General features: G+C 44.6%; 1 non-coding gene across 1 annotated transcript; it reads right to left on the bottom strand.

Annotated features, from left to right (window-relative positions):
- Nucleotides 1-16,803: 16,803 nt before the first annotated feature.
- trnak-uuu (transfer RNA lysine (anticodon UUU)) lies at nt 16,804-16,876 on the bottom strand. The gene has a single exon. It is a non-coding gene; the product is annotated as a tRNA-Lys (tRNA).
- Nucleotides 16,877-20,242: the final 3,366 nt, after the last annotated feature.

Raw genomic sequence — 20,242 nt, 5'->3', positions numbered from 1 at the left:
AAAGGGACGTCTGGTAAGTGGGAGGCTTTCAAAAGTGTGTTAACCAGGGTTCAGGGTAAGCACATTCCTTATAAAGTGAAGGGCAAGGCTGGTAGAAGTAGGGAACCTTGGATGACTCGGGAGATTGAGGCACTAGTCAAAAATAAGAAGGAGGCATATGACATGCATAGGCAGCTGGGATCAAGTGGATCCCTTGAAGAGTATAGAGATTGCCGGAGTAGAGTTAAGAGAGAAATCAGGAGGGCAAAAAGGGGATATGAGATTGCTTTGGCAGATCAGGCAAAGGTGAATCCAAAGAGCTTCTACAAATACATAAAGGGCAAAAGGGTAACTAGGGAGAGAGTAGGGCCTCTTAAGGATCAACAAGGTCATCTAAGTGCGGAACCACAAGAGATGGGTGAGATCCTGAATGAATATTTCACATCGGTATTTACGGTTGAGAAAGGCATGGATGTTAGGGAACTTGGGGAAATAAATAGTGATGTCTTGAGGAGTGTACATATTACAGAGAGGGAGGTGCTGGAAGTCTTAACGCGCATCAAGGTAGATAAATCTCCGGGACCTGATGAAATGTATCCCAGGACGTTATGGGAGGTTAGGGAGGAAATTGCGGGTCCCCTAGCAGAGATATTTGAATCATCCACCGCTACAGGTGAGGTGCCTGAAGATTGGAGGGTAGCAAATGTTGTGCCTTTGTTTAAGAAGGGCGGCAGGGAAAAGCCTGGGAACTACAGACCAGTGAGCCTGACATCTGTAGTGGGTAAGTTGTTAGAGGGTATTCTGAGGGACAGGATCTACAGGCATTTGGAGAGGCAGGGACTAATTAGGAACAGTCAGCATGGTTTTGTGAGAGGAAAATCATGTCTCACGAATTTGATTGAGTTTTTTGAAGGGGTAACCAAGAAGATAGATGAGGGCTGTGCAGTAGACGTGGTCTACATGGACTTCAGCAAAGCATTTGACAAGGTACCGCATGGTAGGTTGTTACATAAGGTTAAATCTCATGGGATCCAAGGTGAGGTAGCCAATTGGATACAAAATTGGCTTGACGACAGAAGACAGAGGGTGGTTGTAGAGGGTTGTTTTTCAAACTGGATGCCTGTGTCCAGCGGTGTGCCTCAGGGATCGGTGCTGGGTCCGCTGTTATTTGTTATTTATATTAATGATTTGGATGAGAATTTAGGAGGCATGGTTAGTAAGTTTGCAGATGACACCAAGATTGGTGGCATTGTGGACAGTGAAGAAGGTTATCTGGGATTGCAACGGGATCTTGATAAATTGGGCCAGTGGGCCGATGAATGGCAGATGGAGTTTAATTTAGATAAATGTGAGGTAATGCATTTTGGTAGATCGAATCGGGCCAGGACCTACTCCGTTAATGGTAGGGCGTTGGGGAGAGTTATAGAACAAAGAGATCTAGGAGTACAGATTCATAGCTCCTTGAAAGTGGAGTCACAGGTGAAGAAGGCATTCAGCATGCTTGGTTTCATTGGTCAGAACATTGAATGCAGGAGTTGGGATGTCTTGTTGAAGTTGTACAGGGCATTGGTGAGGCCACACTTGGAGTACTGTGTACAGTTCTGGTCACCCTATTATAGAAAGGATATTATTAAACTAGAAAGAGTGCAGAAAAGATTTACTAGGATGCTACCGGGACTTGATGGTTTGACTTACAGGGAGAGGTTAGATAGACTGGGACTTTATTCCCTGGAGAGTAGGAGGTTAAGGGGTGATCTTATAGAAGTCTATAAAATAATGAGGGGCATAGATAAGGTCGATAGTCAAAATCTTTTCCCAAAGGTCGGGGAGTCTATAACGAGGGGGCACAGATTTAAGGTGAGAGGGGAGAGATACAAAAGGATCCAGAGGGGCAATTTTTTCACTCAAAGGGTGGTGAGTGTCTGGAACGAGCTGCCAGAGGCAGTAGTAGAGGCGGGTACAATTTTGTCTTTTAAAAAGCATTTGGACAGTTACATGGGGAAGATGGGTATCGAGGGATATGGGCCAAGTGCAGGCAATTGGGACTAGCTTAGTGGTATAAACTGGGCGACATGGACATGTTGGGCCGAAGGGCCTGTTTCCATGTTGTAACTTCTATGATTCTATGATTCTATGTATTTATGCTCCCTGCAAATATTGGTTAAATTCATTTTTAAAAAATCAGTCCTCATTCATTATCTCCAGCTCCACCCTATTAGCTTGTTTACAGAACCCATTTTGTAAATTTAGCATAAATAGAATCATAGAAAGGTTACAGCACGGAAGGAGATCATTCGGCCCATTGAGTCCGTGCCGGCTCTATGCAAGAGCAATCCAGCTGGTCCCACCCCCCCGCCCTATCTCCGTAGCCCTGCAATTTTTTTCCTTTCAAGTACTTATCCAGTTCCCTTTTGAAGGCCATGATTGAATCTGCCTCCACCACCCCCTCGGGCAGTGCATTCCAGATCCTAACGACTCACTGTGTAAAATAGTTTTTCTTCATGTCACCTTTGGTTCTTTTGCCAATCACCTTAAATCTATGTCCTCTGGTTCTTGACCCTTCCGCCAATGGGAACAGTTTCTCTCCATCTACTCTGTCTAGACCCTTCATGATTTTGAATACCTCTATCAAATCTCCTCGCAACTGTCTCTGTTCCAAGGAGAACAACCCCAGTCTATCCACGTAACTAAAGTCCCTCATCCCTGGAATCATTTCAGTAAATCTCTTCTGTACCCTCTCTAAGGCCTTCACATCTTTCTCTTGTATACATCCATCTGCTCATCTGTCGATACACAGATGAGAAAATGGAAGTATGCAAGAGAAAAGGTATGTGGGAAAGTGACAAGACAAGTAAGAAGGTGAATTGGATAGATGAGAAGGTGAGGCATAAATGTTCAGAAGGTGAACTAGACAAGAGAGACTATGAGAAGGTAAACGGGAATAAAGGAAGATATGGTTGAGATACTGGATGGTAGTGGACGTATCTTTCCACTCTTGTGCCCACCTCAACAAAAGCAAAGTTTCCCAACTGCACCAGAAGCCTCTGCAATGACACTATTGATTGAGCCAGCCTGGGAGGGGCAGTCTAAGCGTGTGGCCCATCGTAACTGTTTTAGATTCTTATTACTGCCCTTTACCAGCATATTTCCTCCTTCAAATTGCGACAGCGATTTCATTTCAACTATGAACGGAGACTACGTTATGTCTACCATCAATGGTTAAGTTAACATGTGTCCGATTCAGACAAAAATCCGAAAGGTTAACAGTTAAACTCAAAGCTGTGCAGATTCAGGGCAAGCGTTGGGAATGGATAAGAAATTGGCTGAAGGGCTGGTCGCTGAGACACGAGTAACATTCAAGTGCTGCAAGGCAGAGAAACACCACGATGCCGATCCTTGGAAATGTGGGCTTTTCTGTCTGGACAGGTGATCTGATAGAGGTAAATCAGTTCGTTGAGGGAATGGAAATTATAAATGTGAAATATTACCTTAAATTAAGTTAGAAAAGTAGGAGAAGATTGAAACTGGTAAAAATTCTGATATCAGAAAATTCTTCTTCATACAAAATGGTCAACATATGGAATAGAGCAGTGGAGGCAAAATTCCTGGAATTGTTTAAGAAACAAATGGATGATACAAATGGGAGGACTTCAGGATATTTCCAGCAGGATGAATTGAGATGGGCTGAACTGCCTTTCTCATCCTATCTGGCATATCTTGTAATCTTGTCAAAACTCTGATTAAATATGAACATGCCAAGTTCTGTTCAATTGCTCAATGTTAACCAGCTGGTACATCAGCTTTTGACGACGCGCAAATGATATCGGTGCTGCCATCTTTTCTGAGCTCAAAGCCAGTTGGCAGTATTTGGGGGCAAGCCTTATGAACTTGGCACGAATACCCTCCCATCTGCACAAATAGGACCCCAACACTTTGGTAAAATCTTAAGAGAGGCAGTGGTGGGATGGCTTTCACATTTTTTTGTTTGCACCAAAAGCTCTTGCCCGAAGTACATAAGAACGTAAGAAATAGGAGCAGGAGTCGGCCATACGGTCCCTCGAGCCTGCTCCGCCATTCAATCAGATCATGGCTGATCTTCTACCTCAACACCATTTTCTCGCCCGATCCCCATATCCCTTGATTCCCTTAGTGTCCAATAATCTATTGATCTCAGTCTTCAATATACTCAATGACTGAGCATTCACAGCCCTCTGGGGTAGAGAATTCCAAAGATTCACAACCCTCTGGGTGAAGAAATATTTCCTCACCTCGGTTCGAAATGGCCGATTTATCTTGTGACCTCTTGTTCTAGACTCTCCAGCCAGGGGAAACAGCCTCTCAGCATCTACACTGTCATGCCCTCTCAGAATCTTATATGTTTGCAAAAAGTGTTCCATGGAATCCAAAAGATTACCAAGTATAAAATCATCCAGCACAAAGCATTCTTGAGCTCCCCATAGTGATCTCCCTAAATTCGAACATTAGCAGACTCCTGGACTTCTTCCTAATACAGCGTGGTGGTTGAAATTGTGGCAACTGGATCTCTTGCACCTGGTCGATTTGGGTTGAGGAACTATGGAAAATAGGCTAATCTGTACTCACTGAGGCTAAACCAGAAGAAATTCAGCAAAATTTGGTTCTCATTTCTGGCCTACTGTCAACTGACCAGCATCCTCCATATAGCCCATGAAGGGGACTTGCACTAACTCATGCACCAGTTGAAAATCACAAAGCTGTCGCAAAATAGTCACTGCCATCACTTCAGCAGACAACCATTGCAGAAAACCCAAAAATCAAGCAGCTCACTCGAAACAACCCTCGAGTCTAACCAGGAGCTTCTAGGATTATGCTTACTCCTGTCACTTCTTCTGTATCATGTATGACATGTTGTGACTGAGAGCAATTGCAACAAAATAACATTTTAATCCCAGCAACATAGTTTACTGTGCCAGTCGCTACATTTTTTTTTTAATTCTCTGACTCAGCTCTCCACAGATTTGCAGAAGAGTGCAACCGAACTCCACAAACTGTGGCATATGCTGCAGGACTAATGTATTCAAGTATCAAGCTTTTTATTCTGTGCACGTGCGGGGTAAATTTTTCCAAAGCACTTTCAGGTGCGGAATTTCCGCACAATTTCCACCCAGATATCAGTGGAATCTGGGCGGAATCGAATGGAAAGGTCGGGTAATTTTAATGAGTTGCGCCCATAACCTCTTTATGTTGGAGTGTTTGCGATCTTTTATGCTGGTTCAAAAATCCATTCACCGAAGCAGTCCCCACTCTCAAAACTGGCCACGCCCCCAGGTCGGAATGAGGAGTTTCTGCCGATTGCACCCGTCCAGGGCTGTTCATCACACTGCATCCAGATTTTCAGGTGCACAGGCAGCCAGGTCACATGAATCCAGCGTCAATCGCCTGTACCTGCAGTCACCAGCAGTCAATTGAAGCCTGACCCAGGTCTCTTTCTCCTGCTCCTGCTGCAATTAGCTTAAATTAATCTAAATTCAGTCAATTATAGCCAATCAGGTCACACCTGTGTGGCTTCAACTGACTGTTGGTCACAGGTCTTGTACACCATGATCAGATCAAAGCAGTCAATTGAAGCCAATTAAAAAGTAAGACCAAGAGCAATAAATCAGTCAGTTGAAGAATGGCTCATTTCCTGGTAATCTCATTCCTCTTTGTGATGCTGGAGAATGCCCTGTTTCACTCACCAATCGATTATGCTGCTCCATTGCACTGATTCATGGGAGAGCTTATGTTCGGGCTTATGCTAATGAGTTTGCGTGGAAACTCGAGTGTAACTTCACCTCGGCTAAACCAGTGCAGAGTCCAGCACATTCTGGGGGCGTTTTGTCGATTGTTCCCCTAGCGGAAACTCTACGCCTTGATGTACAGTTTTTAAGTATAATAAACACAATAATTCAATCCAGGTGTCAGCTTCTCACAGGAAAAATGTTTTTTTTCTTCACTGGAGTGGGAAATTGTCAACCAGATTGTTAACAGTGGGCAAAGGAATGGTACATATTAAGCATCTGCTCTAATCGCCAGCAATAATTTCTAACCTATTGCTTTAAGGTTTTAAAAGCAGATCTTACAAATGCACAGAAGGTTGATCAGCATCTTAAAGATGAAAAGACAAACTAATGTTTTGGTGTGACCCTTCATCAGAACTCAATTTGGGGACTGAGAAGGGCTGTTTTTGAACTGTTAGCTTTTCTGGGGCTATGTCAACTTTGTTGATCAGCGTTAGCTAGCTCCATAGTTTGGCATATAGGAACATGGAAAAGGAGGAGGCCTTTCAGCCCCTCGAGACTGTTCCGCCATTCAGTGAGATTATGGCTGATCTGTATCCTAACTCCATATCGCCTAATACCCTTATTTAGCAAAAATTTATTGATCTCAGATTTTAAATTATTAATTGAGCTAGCATCTACTGCTTTTTGTTCCACACTTGTACCAGCCTTTGTGTGAAGAAGTGTTTCCTAACTTCTCTCCTGAATGGCCTGGCACTGATTTTAAGGTTATGTCCTCGACTCCTATTAATTCCTTTCAAAATCCTAAAAACCTCAATCAAATCACCCCTTAACCTTCTATATTCCAGGGAATACAAGCCTAGTTTATGTAATCTCTCCTCACAATCTAACCCTTGGAGCCCTGGTAACATTCTGGTGAAACTGCGCTGCACTCCTTCCAAGGCCAATATATCCTTCCGAAGGTGCGGTGCCCAGAACTGTACACAGTGCTCCAGATGTAGTCCAACCAGGGCTTTGTACAGTTGCAGCAAAACTTCCTCCCCTTTATATTCTAGCCCTCTAGTTATAAAGGCTAACATTCCATTAGCCTTTTTCATAGAATGGTTACAGCACGGAAGGAGGCCATTCGGACATTCGAGTCCATAAGAGCTCCTTGTCAGAGTAATCCAGTTAGCCCCATTCTCCCGTAGCCCTGCAAATTTATCCCTCCAAGTATTTATGCAATTCCTTTTTTAAAGCCACAATTGAATCAGCATCCGCCACCCTTTCGGGCAGCGCATTCCAGATCATAACTGCTCGCTGCGTAAAAAAGTTTGTCCTCATGTCGCCTTTGGTTCTTTTGCCAATCATTTTAAATCTGTGTCCTCTGGTTCTCGACCCTTACGCCAATGGGAAGTTTCTCTTTATTTACTTCATGATTTTGAACACTTCTATCAAATCTTCTCTCAAACTTCTCTGCTCTGAGAACAACCCCAGCTTCTCCAGTCTATCCACGTAACTGAAGTCCCTCATCCCTGGAACCATTCTAGTAAATCTTTTCTGCACCCTCTCTAAGGCCTTCACATCCTTCCTAAAGTGCAGTGCCCATAACTGGACACAATATTCCAATTGTGGCCGAACCAGTGTTTTATAAAGGTTCAACATAACTTCCATACTTTTGTACTTTATGCCTCAAAAAGCCCAGGATCCCATATGCTTTTTTAACTGCTTTCTCAATCTGACCTGCCACCTTCAAAGATTTGTGCACATATACCCCCAGGTCTGTCTGTTCCTGTACCCCTTTAGAATTGGACCATTTAGTTTATATTGCCTCTCCTCATTCTTCCGACCGAAATGTATCACTTCACACTTTTCTGCGTTGAATTTTATCTGCTACATGCCCTCCGATTCCAGCATCCTGTCTGTGTCCTATCACTATCCTCCTCACTGTTCACTACACTTCCAAGTTTTGTGTCATCTGCAAATTTTGAAATTGTGCCCTGTACACCCAAGTCCAAGTCATTAATATATCAAGAAAAGCAGTGGTCCAAGTACCGACCCCTGGGAAACACCACTGTGCACCTCCCTCCAGTCCAAAAAACAACAGTTCACCACTACTCTGTTTCTGTCACTTAGCCAATTTTGTATCCATGCTGCCACTGCTCCTTTTATTCCATGGGCTTCAATTTTGCTGACAAGCCGATTATGTGGCACTTTATCAAATGCCTTTTGAAAGTCCATATACACAACATTAATTGCATTGCCCTCATCAACCCTCTCTATTACCTCATCTAAAAACTCAATCAAGTTAGTTAAACACGATTTGTCTTTAACAAATCCGTGCTGGCTTTCCTTTATTAATCCACACTTGTCCAAGTGACTATTAATTTTCTCCTGGATTATCGTTTTTAAGTTTCCCCACCACCAAGGTTAAACTGACAGCATGTAGTTGCTGGGTTTATCCTTACACCCGTTTTTTGAACAAAGGTGTAACATTTGCAATTCTCCAGTCCTCTGGCACCACCCCCATATCTAAAGGAGGATTAGAAGATTATGGCCAGTACCTCTGCAATTTCCACCCTTACTTCCCTCAGCAACCTAGGATGCATCTCATCCGTACCGGGTGACTTATCTACTTTAAGTACAGCTAGCCTTTCTAGTACCTCCTTTATCAATTTTTGTAATCCAGTATCTCAACTACCTCCTCTTTTATTGAGACTTTGGCAGCATCTTCTTCCTTGGTAAATACAGATGCAAAGTACTCATTTCGTACCTCAGGAACATCCTCTGCCCTCATGCGTGGATCTCCTTTTTGGTCCCGAATTGGCCCCACCCCTCTTACTACCCCTCCACCATTTATGTGCCTAAAGGTGACTTTTGGATTCCCTTTTATGTTAGCCGCCAGTCTATTCTCACACTCTCTCTTTGCCCTCTTATTTCCTTTTTCACTTCTCCTCTCTATTTTCTATATTCTGCCTGGTTCTGACTTTATTATCAACCTGACATCTGTCAATTGGCCCTTTTTCAGCTTCCTCTTACCCTCTATCTCTTTCATCATTCAGGGAGCTCTGGCTTTGGTTGCCCTACTTTGCCCCCTCGTGGGAGTGTACCTACACTGTACCTGAAGCATCTCCTCTTTTTTCGACTACAGTTTTGCCTGCCAATCTTTGATTCCAATTTACCCGGGCCAGATTCGTTCTCAACCCATCGAAATTGGCCCTCCTCCAATTAAGTATTTTAACTCTAGATTGCTCCTTGTCCTTTTCCACAGCTAATCGAAACCTTATGATACCACGACCACTGTACCCTAAATGCTCCCCCACTGACACTTGCTCCACTTGACCCACCTCATTCCCCAGAACCAGATCCAGCAATGGCTCCTTCCTCATTGGGCCGGAAACACATGCTGATCAAGAAAGTTCTTCTGAACACACTTCAGAAATTCCTCCCCCTCTGCCTTTTACACTATTACTATCCCAGTCTATCCCAGTCTATCCCAAGATAGAGTCCATACTCTCAACCTGTACTCAGGACACAGCAGACCAGCTACGTTATACCGCCAAACAGACGAGGCAACGGAACTACGCTGCCTACATGAAAACCAAGAGCAGGAAGCTTGAGAAACTCGGCATCACCACCAGCAACGACCAAGCTTCCCCTGGTACCACGGTTGCAACCACAGGGAAGTCTATTGTCAATTTATCCGACCACACCCTTCAACCAGACGAAATCGAAGTTCTCAGCCGAGGGCTCAATTTCTGCCCCACTACCAAAATGGACCCCACTAGTCTCGCGGCGGACACAGAGGAATTCATCAGGAGAATGAGGCTCCGGGAATTCTACCACAAACCCCAAGATTTCAGCAGCGAACCCAATGAGACAATCGACGATCCGGAACAGCAGACAGAGGGATCCGCGGTACAGCAACCGAAGAGGAAAGAGTCAAACTGGACTCCTCCGGAGGGTCGCTGCCCTCAGCTGGACATGTATGCTCAAGCTGTCAGGAAATGCGTCAATGCCAGATTCATCAGCCGCACTCAGAAGACAGTCCAGAATGTCACCCGAGCACAACGCAACGCCATCAACGCTCTCAAGACCAACCGCAACATCGTCATCAAGCCAGCGGACAAGGGAGGAGCCATAGTCATACAGAACAGAACAGACTATTGCAAAGAAGCATACCGACAACTGGACAACCAGGAACACTACAGACGGTTACCCGCAGATCCGACCAAAGAACACACCCACCAGCTCAACAATGGAGTAAACTCCTTAAAGGGAGTGGTAAGTAGTTTTTCTTTCCTTTTTTTTTCTCTTGACATTGTAGTTGTTCTTAAGCTAATTTAGGGGTTAAGTCATGGCAGGAGATCCCAGCGCCGTGTCATGTTCCTCTTGTGGGATGTGGGAATTCAGGGCTCCTTCCTGTATCCCTGATTCCTTCACCTGCGGGAAGTGTGTCCAGCTGCAGCTATTGTTTGACCGCTTGACGGCTCTGGAGCTGCGGATGGACTCACTTTGGAGCATCCGCGATGCTGAGAAAGTCGTGGATAGCACGTTCAGTGAGTTGGTCACACCGCAGATAAAAATTACTGAGGGAGATAGTGAATGGGTGACCAACAGACAGAGGAAGAGTAGGAAGGCAGTGCAGGGGTCCCCTGCGGTCATCTCCCTCCAAAACAGGTATACCGTTTTGGATACTGTTGGCGGAGATGGCTCACCAGGGGAAGGTGGCAGTGGCCAGGTTCATGGCACCGTGGCTGGCTCTGCTGCACAGGAGGGCAGGAAAAAGAGTGGCAGAGCTATAGTGATAGGGGACTCGATTGTAAGGGGAATAGACAGGCGTTTCTGCGGACGCAACCGAGACTCCAGGATGGTATGTTGCCTCCCTGGTGCAAGGGTCAAGGATGTCTCGGAGCGGCTGCAGGACATTCTGGAGGGGGAGGGTGAACAGCCAGTTTTCGTGGTGCATATAGGCACCAACGATATAGGTAAAAAACAGGATGAGGTCCTACAAGCTGAATTTAGGGAGTTAGGAGTTAAACTAAAGAGTAGGACCTCAAAGGTAGTAATCTCAGGATTGCTACCAGTGCCACGGGTTAGTCAGAGTAGGAATGACAGGATAGCTAAGATGAATACGTGGCTTGAGAGATGGTGCAAGCTGGAGGGATTCAAATTCCTGGGCCATTGGAACCGGTTCTGGGGGAGGTGGGACCAGTACAAATTGGACGGTCTGCATCTGGGCAGGACTGGAACCAATGTCCTAGGGGGAGTGTTTGCCAGTGCTGTTGGGGAGGGTTTAAACTAATGTGGCAGGGGGATGGGAACCGATGCAGGAAGTCAGTGGGAAATAAAGTGGTGACAGAAACAAAAGGCAGTAAGGGAGAGTGTACAGAACATGACCGGACAGATGGTCTGAGAAAGCAGGGCAAAGACCAAGGGAAGTCTAGATTAAACTGCATTTATTTCAATGCAAGAAGTCTGATGGGCAAGGCAGATGAACTCAGGGCATGGATGGGTACATGGGACTGGGATGTTATAGCTATTACTGAAACATGGCTAAGGGAGGGGCAGGACTGGCAGCTCAATGTTCCAGGGTACAGATGCTATAGGAAAGATAGAGCAGGAAGGTAAGAGAGGAGGGGGAGTTGCGTTCTTGATTAGGGAGAACATCACGGCAGTAGTGAGAGGGGATATATCCGAGGGTTCGCCCACTGAGTCCATATGGGTAGAACTGAAAAATAAGAAGGGAGAGATCACTTTGATAGGATTGTACTACAGACCCCCAAATAGTCAACGGGAAATTGAGGAGCAAATATGTAAGGAGATTACAGACAGCTGCAAGAAAAATAGGGTGGTAATAGTAGGGGACTTTAACTTTCCCAACATTGACTGGGACAGCCATAGCATTAGGGGCTTGGATGGAGAGAAATTTGTTGAGTGTATTCAGGAGGAATTTCTCATTCAGTATGTGGATGGCCCGACTAGAGAGGGGGCAAAACTTGACCTCCTCTTGGGAAATAAGGAAGGGCAGGTGACAGAAGTGTTAGTGAGGGATCACTTTGGGACCAGTGATCATAATTCCATTAGTTTTAAGATAGCTATGGAGAAGGATAGGTCTGGCCCAAAAGTTAAAATTCTAAATTGGGGAAAGGCCAATTTTGATGGTATTAGACAGGAACTTTCAGAAGTTGATTGGGAGAGTCTGTTGGCAGGCAAAGGGACGTCTGGTAAGTGGGAGGCTTTCAAAAGTGTGTTAACCAGGGTTCAGTGTAAGCACATTCCTTATAAAGTGAAGGGCAAGGCTGGTAGAAGTAGGGAACCTTAGATGACTCGGGAGATTGAGGCACTAGTCAAAAATAAGAAGGAGGCATATGACATGCATAGGCAGCTGGGATCAAGTGGATCCCTTGAAGAGTATAGAGATTGCCGGAGTAGAGTTAAGAGAGAAAACAGGAGGGCAAAAAGGGGATATGAGATTGCTTTGGCAGATCAGGCAAAGGTGAATCCAAAGAGCTTCTACAAATACATAAAGGGCAAAAGGGTAACGAGGGAGAGAGTAGGGCCTCTTAAGGATCAACAAGGTCATCTATGTGCGGAACCACAAGAGATGGGTGAGATCCTGAATGAATATTTCACATCGGTATTTACGGTTGAGAAAGGCATGGATGTTAGGGAACTTGGGGAAATAAATAGTGATGTCTTGAGGAGTGTACATATTACAGAGAGGGAGGTGCTGGAAGTCTTAACGCGCATCAAGGTAGATAAATCTCCGGGACCTGATGAAATGTATCCCAGGACGTTATGGGAGGTTAGGGAGGAAATTGCGGGTCCCCTAGCAGAGATATTTGAATCATCCACCGCTACAGGTGAGGTGCCTGAAGATTGGAGGGTAGCAAATGTTGTGCCTTTGTTTAAGAAGGGCGGCAGGGAAAAGCCTGGGAACTACAGACCAGTGAGCCTGACATCTGTAGTGGGTAAGTTGTTAGAGGGTATTCTGAGGGACAGAATCTACAGGCATTTGGAGAGGCAGGGACTAATTAGGAACAGTCAGCATGGTTTTGTGAGAGGAAAATCATGTCTCACGAATTTGATTGAGTTTTTTGAAGGGGTAACCAAGAAGATAGATGAGGGCTGTGCAGTAGACGTGGTCTACATGGACTTCAGCAAAGCATTTGACAAGGTACCGCATGGTAGGTTGTTACATAAGGTTAAATCTCATGGGATCCAAGGTGAGGTAGCCAATTGGATACAAAATTGGCTTGACGACAGAAGACAGAGGGTGGTTGTCGAGGGTTGTTTTTCAAACTGGATGCCTGTGTCCAGCGGTGTGCCTCAGGGATCGGTGCTGGGTCCGCTGTTATTTGTTATTTATATTAATGATTTGGATGAGAATTTAGGAGGCATGGTTAGTAAGTTTGCAGATGACACCAAGATTGGTGGCATTGTGGACAGTGAAGAAGGTTATCTAGGATTGCAACGGGATCTTGATAAATTGGGCCAGTGGGCCGATGAATGGCAGATGGAGTTTAATTTAGATAAATGTGAGGTAATGCATTTTGGTAGATCGAATCGGGCCAGGACCTACTCCGTTAATGGTAGGGCGTTGGGGAGAGTTATAGAACAAAGAGATCTGGGAGTACAGATTCATAGCTCCTTGAAAGTGGAGTCACAGGTGGATAGGGTGGTGAAGAAGGCATTCAGCATGCTTGGTTTCATTGGTCAGAACATTGAATGCAGGAGTTGGGATGTCTTGTTGAAGTTGTACAGGGCATTGGTGAGGCCACACTTGGAGTACTGTGTACAGTTCTGGTCACCCTATTATAGAAAGGATATTATTAAACTAGAAAGAGTGCAGAAAAGATTTACTAGGATGCTACCGGGACTTGATGGTTTGACTTACAGGGAGAGGTTAGACAGACTGGGACTTTATTCCCTGGAGAGTAGGAGGTTAAGGGGTGATCTTATAGAAGTCTATAAAATAATGAGGGGCATAGATAAGGTCGATAGTCAAAATCTTTTCCCAAAGGTAGGGGAGTCTATAACGAGGGGGCACAGATTTAAGGTGAGAGGGGAGAGATACAAAAGGATCCAGAGGGGCAATTTTTTCACTCAAAGGGTGGTGAGTGTCTGGAACGAGCTGCCAGAGGCAGTAGTAGAGGCGGGTACAATTTTGTCTTTTAAAAAGCATTTGGACAGTTACATGGGGAAGATGGGTATCGAGGGATATGGGCCAAGTGCAGGCAATTGGGACTAGCTTAGTGGTATAAACTGGGCGACATGGACATGTTGGGCCGAAGGGCCTGTTTCCATGTTGTAACTTCTATGATTCTATGATTCTATGAACACAGCCAACCTTCCATAAAGTCATCTTGCCCGACATATCTCACATAAACTAACAGTATTACACAATTTGAAATATCAGCACTCTCGTTCAAGTTGGATAGTAAAATCCCCGGCTGACTGTAACCGAGTAATAATCTTGGCTTCTAAATCCTCAGCAATAGAACATATTCGCCGAGACATTGTGCTATCACTGAGAGGAACGCTTCTCAATTTTTCAGCAGGCTTCTCGTCGAAGATTTCCGCACCATATCCAGAGATGCTGGAAGAATAAGTTTTTCGGCAACTGTAAGGGCCATTTTCTCTTTTCCCACACGGTTTGCGACCAAATATGACGCCAGTTGTGCCTTATCATTCAGAGCAGTTGACCGATTAAGAACTGGTGCTGATAACTTTAATCCCCGTTGCTTCCTTTGAAAAGATTCAAGCGGGTGATCAACGAGATCCCCATGTTTTGTTTCTAAATGTCTTCTTAATTTTGACGGTTTTAAACTCTTGTTTACAAGCACCTCGCTACAAATAACACACTGGGGCTTTGGATCATGGTTTGCATTTGTACAATTGATGAAAACACATTTCAAAAAAGCCTCACTATACTGCCTCGTCTCCGATTTGGTTTTCTTCTTAGTGGACGGTTCAGACCAGGGCGACATGACAGAAGTATGTCCCTCATTACTTGAACTTTCTGTTGCAGATGACGTATTTGCACATGCTTTTGTCATTTTCGGATGTAAATGGATTTGATAACTGTGTTTTTGAACTTATTTTTTTATTACAAAATTATCAATTTTTGGGAATTAAGGTTTGGTGATTAAGCCGCCCCTGACTTCTTTCCCCGTGATACTGGGCCCAGACCAGCACCACTCACCGTGGCTTTGGCGTTGAGGAAGAGCGCGTCCTGGTTGATGCTCGGAAACACTAAACCTAACAGATTGACCATTCCACCGGAACAAGATCATCGCTCCACAGAACGAAATGACTGCCTGTTATCTGCCCAACGGGAATTACCGAATAAAAACGTGAATGTGAACTTCAGTCCAACATTCAACCAATCAATGTCACGCAATCACAAGTTCTGACTATAAAACTGCCTGTGACATTTCATCTCGTTATGAAATAAATGTTTGCCCTTTTCTTATTTGATGTCCAGTTATGCTTCATTTGATTTTCTTGGGTTTGTGACCGTACCCATTTCATGGCAGTGAGCTGATATTGCCAATCGGGCTCAGCATTCTCTGGCGAGCAGTAACCTGCCCTATAAGCTCCGCTGATAACCTGATATCTGACGAATTTCCTTTCCATGTTCCAGTACATTTATGCTTTTCTTTTTAGGGTTCAAACGAGGGGGCATAAAGTTAAACACAAAGCAATTTGGCAACATGCAGGTCTCCGTATCAATGCAAGAGCACGCAGAAGGAATCCCAATGGACCAAACCCCTTCTCATTCACTGCCACTGGAAAAAAATCCGAACAGACTAAACCCTTTCCTATTTTGTCCCATTGCATAGAATCCCAATGGACAGAACCCCTTCTCATTCACTGCCACTGGAAAAAAATCCGAACAGACCAAACCCTTTCCTATTCCCTCCCATTGCAGAGAATCCCAAAGAGAAAAACCCCTTCTCAGTCCAAACCATAATAGAGTGCGGTGCCCAGAACTGAACACAGTTCTCGAAATGAGGTCTAACCAGAGCTCTGTATAACTGTGACATAACTTCCACTCCTTTTTATTCCAGTTCCCTTGAGATAAAGATCAAAATTTCACCTTATATTTTTGGTGGACCCCTAAATCTCTCTCCTCCCCCACAGTTCCTTGCTTCTTGCCATTTAGAAAATACTCTGATCTATCTTTTTCAGGTCCAAAGTGGATGACCTCACACTTTCCCACGTTGAACTCCATCTGCCACTGTCTTGCCCACTCACTTAATCTATCAATGTCCCTTTGCAACTTTCTGCTCCCATCTATAATGCTTACTGTGCCACCTAACTTCTTGTCGTCAGCACACTTGGATATAAGGCTCTCTACATAAGAGCATAAGAAATTGGAGCAGGAGTAGGCCATACGGCCCCTCGAGCCGGCTCCGCCATTCAATCAGATCTTGGGGGATCTTGGACCTCAACTCCACTTTCCCGCCCGATCCCCATATCCCTTGATTCCCCTGGATTCCAAAAATCTATCGATCTCAGCTTTGAATATATTGAACGATTGAGCATTCACAGGCCTCTGGGGGAGAGAATTCCAAAGATTCAGAGTCCTTTGAGTGAATAATTTTTTCCTCATGCCGATCCTAAATGGCCGACCCCTTATCTTGAGACTATGACCTCTAGTTCTTGACTCTCCAGCCAGGGGAATCAGCCTCTCAGTATCTACCCTGTCAAGCCGTCTAAGAAATGTATATGTTTCAATGCGATCACCTCTCTTTCTTCTAAACTCCAGCGAATATAGGCCAATTTTACACAATATCTCCTGATAGCAGCAAGACCTCCTTACTCTTATATTCCAACGCCCTTGCAATAAAGACTAACATATCATTTGCCTTCGTCACTCTCGTTAGACACTCGGTAGCTCACTATTTCCAGTATGTTTTTCGTCCATTCCTTCTACGGGTAAAAGAAATGAACGTTGAAAACAATTTATTCTAATTACACCTGTTTATGTTTTGGAAACAATACCCAGCTGAATTGCAACGCATTCGTTTGTAAACTTTGAGTTTCTGAAGCAAGCAAATTAATACAAACACTGAATTGCGATGGCTGGGAATCAGAACCCGGGTCAACTGCTTAAAAGGCAGCTATGCTCACCACTATACCACCATCGCTAACTAGCAACAACAATTAAATAGTTCCTAAACATCAGACCCTGAACACACACTCTCGGCTGTTGGATTCTGTTCCTCATTTAAACTGGTTTCTGACGGATCCTTTCTCGCTCTGTTGCAGTTCCCGTTTCCGCCCAGTAGATGACGCCAAGCCCCAATCAATGGAAATTACACAACAGCCAGTAATTGTTCACCTGATATCGGACTGAAGAGATCCTCGATACCTGCAATACTTGACCAGCTGCACGCACATTTTCCAGCAGCTCACATCAGCCACTGGGTAAAGTTAAATAATTACATTAAATCATTACGGAGACCCAACTACCAGCTGGACACGAATGGCAGCTTAATATTCAAGTCCATATGATCTTTAGAAAGGACAGAGAAGTAGGAAAAGGAAGAGGAGTAGCAATATTGCAAAAGGACAATATTACAGCAGTTGAAAGATGGAATATCAGTGAGGGTGAGCGGGCAATGTAAACACTCTGAGAGACCCATGGAGAGCAAGGTTCGTGTAGTTGATACAATATATTTGGATTTTCCGAAGGCCTTCGATAAGGCACCGCATTGTTGACTCGTGGCTAAGTTCAGAGCAGGTGGAGTCAGGGGACAGATGGCAGAATGGTTTGCAAGCTGGCAACAAAACAGAAAACCAAGAATAGAGGTTAAGGGTAGTTACTCAGATTGGCAAAAAGGTGGGAAGTGGAGTTCCACGGGGATCGGTGTTGGGGCCACTGTTGTTCACAATTTACATTAACAATTCGGGACTCGAGAATCGGAAGTACAATTTCTAAGTTTGTGGACGAAACCAAATTGGGGGATGTAGTTAATACAAAGGAAGAATGTGTCAAAATGTAAGAGGACATTAATAAACTTGCAGAATGAAGAATAAGTAGATCACATACCAATTGGATAATAAGAGTCTAATCGGGATAGAGGAGCAAATGGATCTCGCGGTGTAGATGAACAAATTACTGAAAGTAGCGATGCTAGTCATAAAAAGGCAAATCAAACACTAGGATTCATTTCTAGACAGATAGAATTGAAAAGCAAATAAGTTTTGTTGAACTTGTAAGGGACCTTGGTTGGACCAAACTTGGAGTAATTTGCACAGTTCTGGTCTCCAATTATAGAAAGGACTTAGAAGGTGCAAAAAGATTCTCATGATACGAGAAATAAAAGAATATTCTGACGAGGAAATGCTGAACAGACTGGGGGTGTTTTCACTAGAAAAGAGAAGGCTGAGGGGTGTTCTGATCGAGGTCTTACAGTGGGGTTTCATAGGGTAGACAGAGAGAAAATGTTTCCACTAGTCGGAGTCCAAAACTAAAGATAATAATTATAAAATAGAAAATAGTCGCGAATAAATCCAATAGGGAATTCAGGAGAAAGTGCTTTACCCAGAGAGTGGTAAGAATGTGGAAAACACCAACGCAAGGAAGAGTTCAGACGAATAGCACAGGTGCATTTAAGGGGAAGCTAGATGAACACATGATGGAGAAAGGAATCGAAGAGTATTCTGATAGGGTTAGATAAATTAGGGAGGGAGGAGCCTCGTGTGGAGCATAAACACCGGCATCGACCAGTTGGGCCGAATGGCCTGTTTCTGTGCTGCAGTTGCGATGTAACTCGATGTAAAGGCTCTTTTCAGAGCAGCCACCGACTGTATCTGTAAAAAGGGCTGGTTCCTGGCTGGACGGAGACGCTGATATCCTGGTACTGGTGCTGCTTTATTCTCGTTGTAGGCGAGATGAGGTATTAATGGGACTGGAGTCGGGGCACCGACCACATGCCGGTAATTTGAACGGTAACTTTTGGACCCCAGTCCACACATCACCAGATTTCTTGTATTTATTTAAACTACTTGTCATGCTGGGCTCGTAAAGCATCACCAGAACAGCTCGACTAACCTTTCTACATCTGCGGCATTCAGCGCTTCGCTCCGTTTCTGTTCTATTTTGTTGGATTATTTACATAACGCATCAAACTCACTGGGGAATCACTAAAATGTAACTCTGTACAGAAACAAGTAACAGTGAACGGCCTGGTGCCCAGGAGATCAGAAATGTTACTCGCCTTTCGCCTTGTTGACTAGTAAACCGTGTTTCGAGTCCACCTACCCGCTTTGGTTCCATATGGGGGATTAAACAGAGAAAGCGGGAGGGAAGGAGACAGAGTGACAGACAGGACAGATGGCAGACTCTGATCTTCCAGCTCCACCTCCAGTTCGCTCCGACCACCGATTTCTAACGATAATAGAACCGAAACACAGCGCTCCGCACAAACCCTTACAGACTCGGGCTTCATATTCAAAGATTCCCAGAAACGCGGAGCTTTCAAATAAACCCCGTTACAATGAAAAGTCAGTAAGATTCCTGCCTGAATACAGTCCATTCAATAACAAGTCAACTCGGCTCCTCCATTACAGTCTGTTTCCCTGTTCTATCTCCCCACACATCCCCTCCCAGACGGGTTCAGCTGTTCACAAACACCTTACAAACATTTGGAGAATCTCATGTGTTCGGGTTTGAGTTATGACGCGGAGTTTCTCCACCAGTGTTCCGCTCTGACAGAGACTCTCACCCCGTATCTGTGAAAAGATTATGACCTGGGACTGGAGCCGAAGACATCCCCAGTTGCAGTGAGGCCCGGCCCGGACATCTCTTTCTTTCGGTTTAATATCAGACAGTATCCCACCTTCATGTCCGTACTAGAGAGAGAGAGACTGTCAGTCTTACACGTCCTATCAGTGTGTTCATATCACGCTCTGTTGTAGTATCCAGCCCTCAGATACAGCACCAGAGAGAGAGAGAGAGGGCGACAGACACGTTGAGAGACAGCGCGGAGACACAGTGCCACGGTACCAATTGAAGACTGACATGCAAAGTCCCGTTCTTTCCAGAAAGATCCCATTGGAGAGACAGAAGATGCAATCTCATCTCTCATTGATCTTGTACCAGATGCAGACACATTATTAATCCCACAGTCAGGGACAGTGCAGAGAGTGACAAAAACAATGGGTCACATTTAATCCTCTTTTGCCTGTTGCACTATGTTTGATTTTGCAGCTCATGGTCGTTCGGTACTAAACTCTTTAACCGCGCGTTTCACTCTGATTAAGTTAATCTGGGACTGTTGCCGTCAGATATTAATCCTACATGGTCCCAGCAAACACACCGCCTCACTCTTTCCTCGAATGTTTCTGCATGATTGGTTTGAGAAATCCTCCCTTCAGTTTCTTGCTCAAACGTCAGTTTTATCAGTGAAGAGTACAAGAATGAACAGAACCCATTGGCTCATTCCACAGCCGCCCACTTTATCTCTGATAGACCCTTTACCATCAAAATATACCGAGAGGAACAGCAG

The sequence above is a fragment of the Heptranchias perlo genome, unplaced genomic scaffold (genome assembly GCF_035084215.1).
Source record: "Heptranchias perlo isolate sHepPer1 unplaced genomic scaffold, sHepPer1.hap1 HAP1_SCAFFOLD_1810, whole genome shotgun sequence".
Classification (NCBI taxonomy): domain Eukaryota; kingdom Metazoa; phylum Chordata; class Chondrichthyes; order Hexanchiformes; family Hexanchidae; genus Heptranchias; species Heptranchias perlo.
This window is presented reverse-complemented; position numbering and strand designations above follow the sequence as displayed.